Source organism: Gossypium hirsutum, chromosome D09 (genome assembly GCF_007990345.1).
Source record: "Gossypium hirsutum isolate 1008001.06 chromosome D09, Gossypium_hirsutum_v2.1, whole genome shotgun sequence".
NCBI lineage: Eukaryota > Viridiplantae > Streptophyta > Magnoliopsida > Malvales > Malvaceae > Gossypium > Gossypium hirsutum.
The window spans coordinates 8,896,531-8,904,272 of record NC_053445.1 but is presented as its reverse complement, the minus strand read 5'-3'; the positions used below and the strand labels follow the sequence as shown (position 1 = coordinate 8,904,272).

General features: G+C 39.4%; 1 pseudogene; it reads left to right on the top strand.

Annotated features, from left to right (window-relative positions):
• Window positions 1-377: 377 nt before the first annotated feature.
• Window positions 378-6,859, top strand: LOC107892757 (alkane hydroxylase MAH1-like; annotated as a pseudogene).
• Window positions 6,860-7,742: the final 883 nt, after the last annotated feature.

Sequence of the window (7,742 nt, the reverse complement as noted above, 5' to 3'; positions counted from 1 at the left end):
TAATATTTATGATATAACTTTAAAATTTTTAATTATAATTATTCAAAACACTTATACTTGTTTATGCTTATAATATAATTTTCATAACAAATTTAAAGTTAAACCATTATGAAGTGCTTGGAAATCCCTCATATAATTTTTATAACTTCAATTCTTATCCTCTTTCTAAGAATTTAAAAGTGTAAATGGAACCTAATTATGCTATAAAATTTAAAGCTATTTAAAATTCGTTAGAAGTTTATTTAAAACAAAAACAAACAAAAACTCCAGCTCCTACCCTACATATCTACAAGAGATGGTTAATGTTGGAAAAATTCACTTAATAAATTGAATTAAGAAGAACAAGAAATTTGCCTAAACTTGGTTATATCAATTTCATGGCATTACAGAGTTTTTTTCAAGTTTTCTTCTTGGCTCTCATTTCCTTTCTGTTTCTGTACTGCTTGATGAGAAATAAAAATGGGTGTCCAAAGAGTTCTCCTGGCATTGTTGAGCTTCTCCTTAACGTTCATCGGATCCACGACTGGTGTACTGAGACACTAGAAAGCTGCAAGGGCACTTTTGTTTTGGAAGGCCTTGGTTTGCTAAGATGAACTGGGTGGTGACATGTGACTCTGCCAATGCTCACTACGTTATGAGTTCCAACTTTGACAACTTCCCCAAAGGGCCTAAATTCAAGCAGATGTTCGATATCTTTGGAGACGGGTTTTCAACTCCGACATGGATTTGTGGGAAAACCAGCGGATAGCAGCTCAAGGATTCATGAGACATCACCTTTTCCACCAATTCTTGTTGAGGACTATTCGAGACAAGGTCGAAATGGGACTGATGCCCATCATTGACCATGCTGCTAAACATGGCTTGGTCATCAACTTAGAAGACATTTTCCGAAGGTTCACGTTTGATTCTGCATGTATCTTGTTTACCGGCTATGATCCTAGTTGCCTCTCCCTTGAACTCCCTCAAGTTCTTTTCTCCAAGGCCGTGGATGATTTCGAGCAAGCAATACTTTTTCGGCATGTTAGACCACGAAGCTTTACTAAGTTGCAGAAGTGGTTGAACATAGGACAAGAAGGGAAATACAAGAAGGCATGGAAAGTTCTTGATGATGTATTAGCTGAATATATATGTCAGAAAAGAAAAGAAGCGAACAAGCTGAACCAGAAGTTGGTATCAGTAGATTGTGTGGATCTCTTAACATCATACATAACTGAAAAGGAATCAACAGGTTTGAAATAGGTTTGAAATGTGATAATAAGTTATTGAGAGACACCACTCTGAATATGATAACTGCTGCGACGGTGTTAGTGCTGTAACTGAAACTAACAGATTCAGTGCAGACTTGTTAAGCAAGTCTCGAGACTTGCTGAGCAAACAAGAGAATTCGAGCAAGAGAAAGGAAGAAAAGCTAAGAAAAATGAAGAGAAAAATTGATGAACAAACTGAACTTCATTCATAAATTGCATAATGGCACAATGCCAATACATAAAACAGGCACTAAGCTTGTCAAAAACAGTAAGTAATTACCTAAACATCACCTACCTCCACTAATGACATGGAAACTTGAAATTTTGGCTTGTAAACTTACACAAGGTTGTGTTTACAGCTCATACATAAGCTAATTACATCAGTCAACAATCTAACTTAGTTAGAAATGAACTAAGATTACATTACATTGACTAGGAATTACAAAATAAACAAAATAAGCTTGCATCAGCAGCTCCTGCATGACTTGGTCTTCATGGCCTGCATGCTGTCGAGTTTGCTGCATGCTGAACCAACATCATCACTCCTCCTTGGTTTGCATGGAACAAACACCTAGCTTCTTTCTTAGACATTCGAACCTTGTGACACTAAGGGCTTTGGTTAAAATGTCTGCAAGTTGATCCTCTGAATTACAGTGGATCAGCTTTACTTCCTGAGCTTGCTCAATTTCTCGAACAACATGCAACTTGATGCTGAAATGTTTTGTTCTTCCATGGAACACTGGATTTTTAGCAATTGCTACTGCAGATTGGTTGTCACAGAAGATCTCAGTAGCTTCCTCTTGATGCACATTCAAGTCAGCCAATATTTTCCTTAGCCATATGGCTTGGTTGACAGCACTTGCTATTGCCACATACTCTTCTTCAGCAGTAGATTGAGCTACTAGACTTTGCTTCTTTGAGCTCCAGCAAAACATGGCTGAACCAAGGTTAAAAGCATACCCTGATGTGCTTTTCATGTCATCTATCGAGCCAGCCCAGTCACTATCAGTGTAGCCAACCAGCTTCAGATTTCCTTCTTTGCTGTACTTCAAACCATAGTTTAAAGTGCCTTTGACATATCTCAGCACTCTCTTTGCAGCTTGGAAATGCTTCTCATTGCAGCAATGCAAGAACCTTGAGAGCAATCCTACAGCATACATGATGTCTGGTCTAGTGGCAGTCAAGTATAGCAAGCAACCAACTAGACTCGTGTAGGTTGTTTCACAAACTTTCTTGAAATCACCTTGGCTCGATAGTTTTTCTCCAACAGCAACAGGTGTTTTAGTTGCCTTGCTATTTTGCATGGAGAACTTGGTCAGAATCTTTGTGGCAAAGCTTCTCTGGCTTAGAAATATCTCATTCTGTACTTGAGACACCTCCATTCCAAGAAAGTATGACATCTCCCCAAGATCAGACATTTCAAACACTTCCTGCATCTTGGTCATGAAATCAGCCAGCACTACTCGATCTCCTCTTGTCACCAGAAGATCATCAACATACAGGGACACAATGAGTTGTATTTGTGTCCCTTGTTTCTTGACATACAGTGTTGGCTCACTTTTGCTTCGATCGAATCCCAGATCAGTCAAGTAGCCATCGATTCTGCTATACCAAGCCCTTGGAGCCTATTTTAATCCATATAGGGCCTTCTTCAGTTTGTAGACCATATGCTCTCTGCCAGCTATTTCAAACCCTTGTGGTTGTTCAACATAGATGTCTTCATCTAAGAAACCATTCAGAAAGGCTGATTTCACATCAAGTTGATGGATCTTCCATTCGAGCTGTGCTGCTAAGGCAATCAGCAGTCTGATGGTGTCGAGCCTGGCCATTGGTGCAAAGGTCTCCAGGTAGTCCAAGCCATACCTCTGACTGAACCCCTTGACAACTAGCCTTGCTTTCAGCTTGTTCAAGGTACCATCAGCATTCTGCTTGGCTTTGTACACCCATTTCACCCCAATCACCTTCCTTTTGACTGGCCTTTCAACCAATTCCCAGGTCTGGTTCTTCTCAATCATGCAGATCTCCTCTGCCATTGCCTGCTTCCACCCTTGCTGAGCCTCAGCCTCTTCAAAGTTGCTTGGTTCAACTATGGCTACATGAGCCCTTTCATAAATTTCAGCCAATGGCCTTGTTCCTCTGACTGGTTCATCATCAATATCCATTTCAGGCACATCTTGGTCTGGCTCAGCTTGGTCTGCTGCAAGTTCTTCAGAAACTTCTTCAGGTTTATGTCTGTCCCAGTTCCAACATGACCTCTCATCAAATACCACATCCCTGCTTACTGATACTTTGTCTGTTGAAGGATCTAAAATCCTATAGCCCTTCTTAACAGTGCTATAGCCCACCAAAACACCAGGTCGAGCCCTTTCAGACAATTTGTCCCTTTTAACAGCAGGTACATGTGCATAACAGATACATCCAAAGACCTTCAGATGAGCCAGTGATGGCTTGAAGCTAAACCAGGCCTCGAATGGGGTCTTTTAATCCAAAGCCTTGGTTGGAAGTCTATTTTGAATGTATGTTGCAGTGTTAACTGCTTCTGCCCATAGTGCTTTAGGCAGATTCTTCTGAATCATCAAGCACCTGGCCATATCCATCAAACTCCTATTCTTCCTTTCACTTACCCCATTCTGCTGAGGTGTATATGTGTTGGTAAGTTGATGTTTGATGCCTGCCTTATCACAGAAGGCTTGGAACTGAGCTGAGGTGTACTCAGTCCTATTATCAGACCTTATGGTCTTCACCTTGCAGCCTGTTTCAGTCTCAGCAGCAGTTTTGAACTTCCAAAACACAGTGGCCACCTCTGATTTCTGTTTTAAGAAGTAAATCCAGCAATATCTCGAGAAATCATCAATGAACAGTATGAAATACCTGTTTCCACTTAATGACTCAGTCTTCATAGGGCCACACACATCAGTATGCACCAATTAGAGTTTTTCAGAGGCTCTCCAGGCTTGATTCGAGGGAAATGGGAGTCTGGCCTGCTTTCCTAGCTGACATACTTCACATACATCATCATGGTCCACTGAGTTGATGAAGTTTTCAGCCAGGTCTTCTCTGATCATTCGGGCCATCGATATGAAGTTGGCATGTCCCAGTCTTTGATGCCACAGCTTGGATTCATCTGAAGTGGCTGTGTAGGCAATGTCTAACTTCTTTGTCCAGTCAACCACAAAGCCCTTATCAGCCATGGGAACTGCCATCAGTTTGGATCCACTTGGATCACTGATTTGGCACTGGTGGTCTTTAAACACAACTGAATAACCTTTTTCCAGCAACTGAGCTATGCTGAGCAGGTTTCTGTCAATTTCAGGCACCAACAGCACATTTGAAATCACTTTGGTACCTGTAAGGGTGCATATCAGCACATCACCTTTGCCTTCAGCTTGAATAAAATGACCATTTCCTATCTTGACTTTAGTTCTGCAGCTTCTGTCTAAAGACTTGAAGATTGCAGCATCAGGTGTCATGTGGTTGGTGCATCCACTGTCTAGGAGCCAACCAGATGAGGATCTTTCCTGAGCAGCTGAGCATGACACAGCAAAAACTTGTTCCTCTTGGTCACTGTCTTCCTTAGCTACTCGAGCCTCAGCTTTCATCTGTTGAGACTGATTGTGCCTTGATTTGGCCTTGCTCTTACAGACTCTCTCAACATGACCCTTCTTCTTACAATGCTGACACACAGCATCTGGATTGAACCAGCATTTTTCTTCTGAATGACCAGCCTTTTTGCAATGCTTGCAAGTCTGACCTTCTCTCCTTGCAGCATCATTCTTTGGCTTGTCTCTCCAGGCCTTCTTGCCTTTATAGGCAGTATTTGTTCTTGCCTGAAAGGCACCTTCTTGGTGCTCCTCCAGTCTGCTTGCTCTCCTCTGCTCTTGAGCATATAGAGCATTGATCAACTCTGTCAGGGAGATGGTGGACAGGTCCCTTGAGTCCTCGAGAGATGAGATTTTTGCCTCATACCTCTCAGGCAGAGTTGCTATAACCTTCTCCACTATCCTAGCTTCATTGAACTGCTCTCCAAGGAGCCTGATGCTGTTAACCACAGCCATAATCCTGTCAGAATATTGCTTGACAGTTTCTTCTTCCTTCATCTTCAAATTCTCGAAATCTCTCCTCAAGTTTAACAACTGTTGCTGCCTTGTCCTCTCTGTCCCTTGAAACTCTTCCTGCAACTTGTCCTAAGCCTGTTTTGGTGATTCATAGGCCATAATCCTTGTGAAAATCACATCAGACATTGAGTTTTGGATGCAAGACATAGCCTTGTGTCTCTTGGTCCTTTCATCAGCATGCTGCCTGATCTGAGCCACTGTTGGATTAGCTCTAAGTGGCTCTGGTTCAACATCAGAGTTGACCACCTCCCACAGATCAAAAGCCTGCAGGTAGGTCTTCATTTTGACCACCCATATGTGATAGCCTTCTCCATTGAAGACTTGAGGTGCAGCTGGTGAGAAGCCTGATGAAGCCATCGTTTTTTTTAAAGTTTGCTAGAACAGGTCCCTTAAGAATGCAGCTCTAGATACCAATTGTTAGTGCTGTAACTGAAACTAACAGATTCAGTGCAGACTTGTTAAGCAAGTCTCGAGACTTGCTGAGCAAACAAGAGAATTCGAGCAAGAGAAAGGAAGAAAAGCTAAGAAAAATGAAGAGAAAAATTGATGAACAAACTGAACTTCATTCATAAATTGCATAATGGCACAATGCCAATACATAAAACAGGCACTAAGCTTGTCAAAAACAGTAAGTAATTACCTAAACATCACCTACCTCCACTAATGACATGGAAACTTGAAATTTTGGCTTGTAAACTTACACAAGGTTGTGTTTACAGCTCATACATAAGCTAATTACATCAGTCAACAATCTAACTTAGTTAGAAATGAACTAAGATTACATTACATTAACTAGGAATTACAAAATAAACAAAATAAGCTTGCATCAGCAGCTCCTGCATGACTTGGTCTTCATGGCCTGCATGCTGTCGAGTTTGCTGCATGCTGAACCAACTTCATCAGACGGACACGATGAGCACTGCTCTTACTTGGTTCACTTGGCTGGTTTCCAAGCATCCAATAGTGGAAAACAAGATCATAGAAGAACTTGAATCAAAAACACCTATAGGTGAAACCAAAAGGAGGCGGCTATTCAATGTCGATGAGGTAAAGAATTTGGTTTATCTCCATAGAGCATTGTGTGAGGCATTAAGGTTATATCCACCAATCCCTTTCAATCACAAGGAACCTGTCAAACCAGACATGCTTCCAAGCGGGCATCCAGTTCATCCAAAGACAAAAGTCTTGTTTAGTGTGTATTCAATGGGAAGAATGAAGTCAATCTGGGGAGAAGATTGCTATGAATTCAAGCCTGAGAGATGGATTAATGAGAGAGGAGAGATCAAACATGAGCGATCATACACGTTCTTATCTTTTGGTGCAGGGCCAAGGATATGTTTGGGGAAGGAAACATCATTTATTCAGATGAAAGTCGTGGCATCTGCTCTAATTTACAATTATCGTATTCATGTAATGGAAGAAACTCCGATTGTTCCGACCGTATCGATTGTGCTGCACACCAAGAATGGACTGATGACTAGGATCTCCAAGCGATAGGAATAAATGTCTGATTGCCTGCTACAAAAGAAGAATGACTAGTGTAAGTTAAATACCAAGTGCAATATGATTAAAAATTACTGAGTGTAATATATGTTTGGTGAATGTAATTGAAAAGTCTTGTATTAATGATAATGGATTGTATGAAAACTGTGATTTCACGTAATTCTTATTCATTTTCAATAGGAGAATAACAATTCAGATTTTTCCTTTCGATTTGTATTTTTTTTCTTCATGAAAAAATTCAAATCCAATTAAAAATGCTAAAAATCAAAAGGAAAAATTTGTATTAATAACCCATTACTCTAAAAGTTTAAATATGTACTTTTAAATTTTAAAGTTTAGTCTTTATACTTTAGTTTTGAGATATTTAGTCCCTGTACTTTTCTATTTTAAAATTTTGGTTATTCTGTTTAATTTTGCCGTCCAAAGGTAAAATAACTTTTTTAACTCTCATCTCAACATTTATATTTTTTGTCAATTTGGTCATTACCCTTTAAAAGTACTTATAAGATTTTAAATTTTTTAGAATTTAATTTTTTTCTTTGAAATAAGAACATAAAAATGAAAATTTTAAATTTTTTAAAAAAAAATAATAAAAAATCTTAAAAATTTTAAAAATAAAAATGATTTTAATAATTTAAACAAAAATTTCAAACTTTAATGTTATTTAAACTAGATTGGACCAGTCAATCAAAGTAAGAACAGGTTAGGGTATCGATCCAGCACAAGCTAAAAAATCGACTAACCCGTGAACTAGTACGGACTTGTTAAATTGAGATAAAAAACCGATTGAATTGACTTTGAACTGGTCTAACCAATTGGTTCCCAGAGCGATCGATCCGTCGATTCAAAGCAAATAAATTATTAAAAATTAAAAATA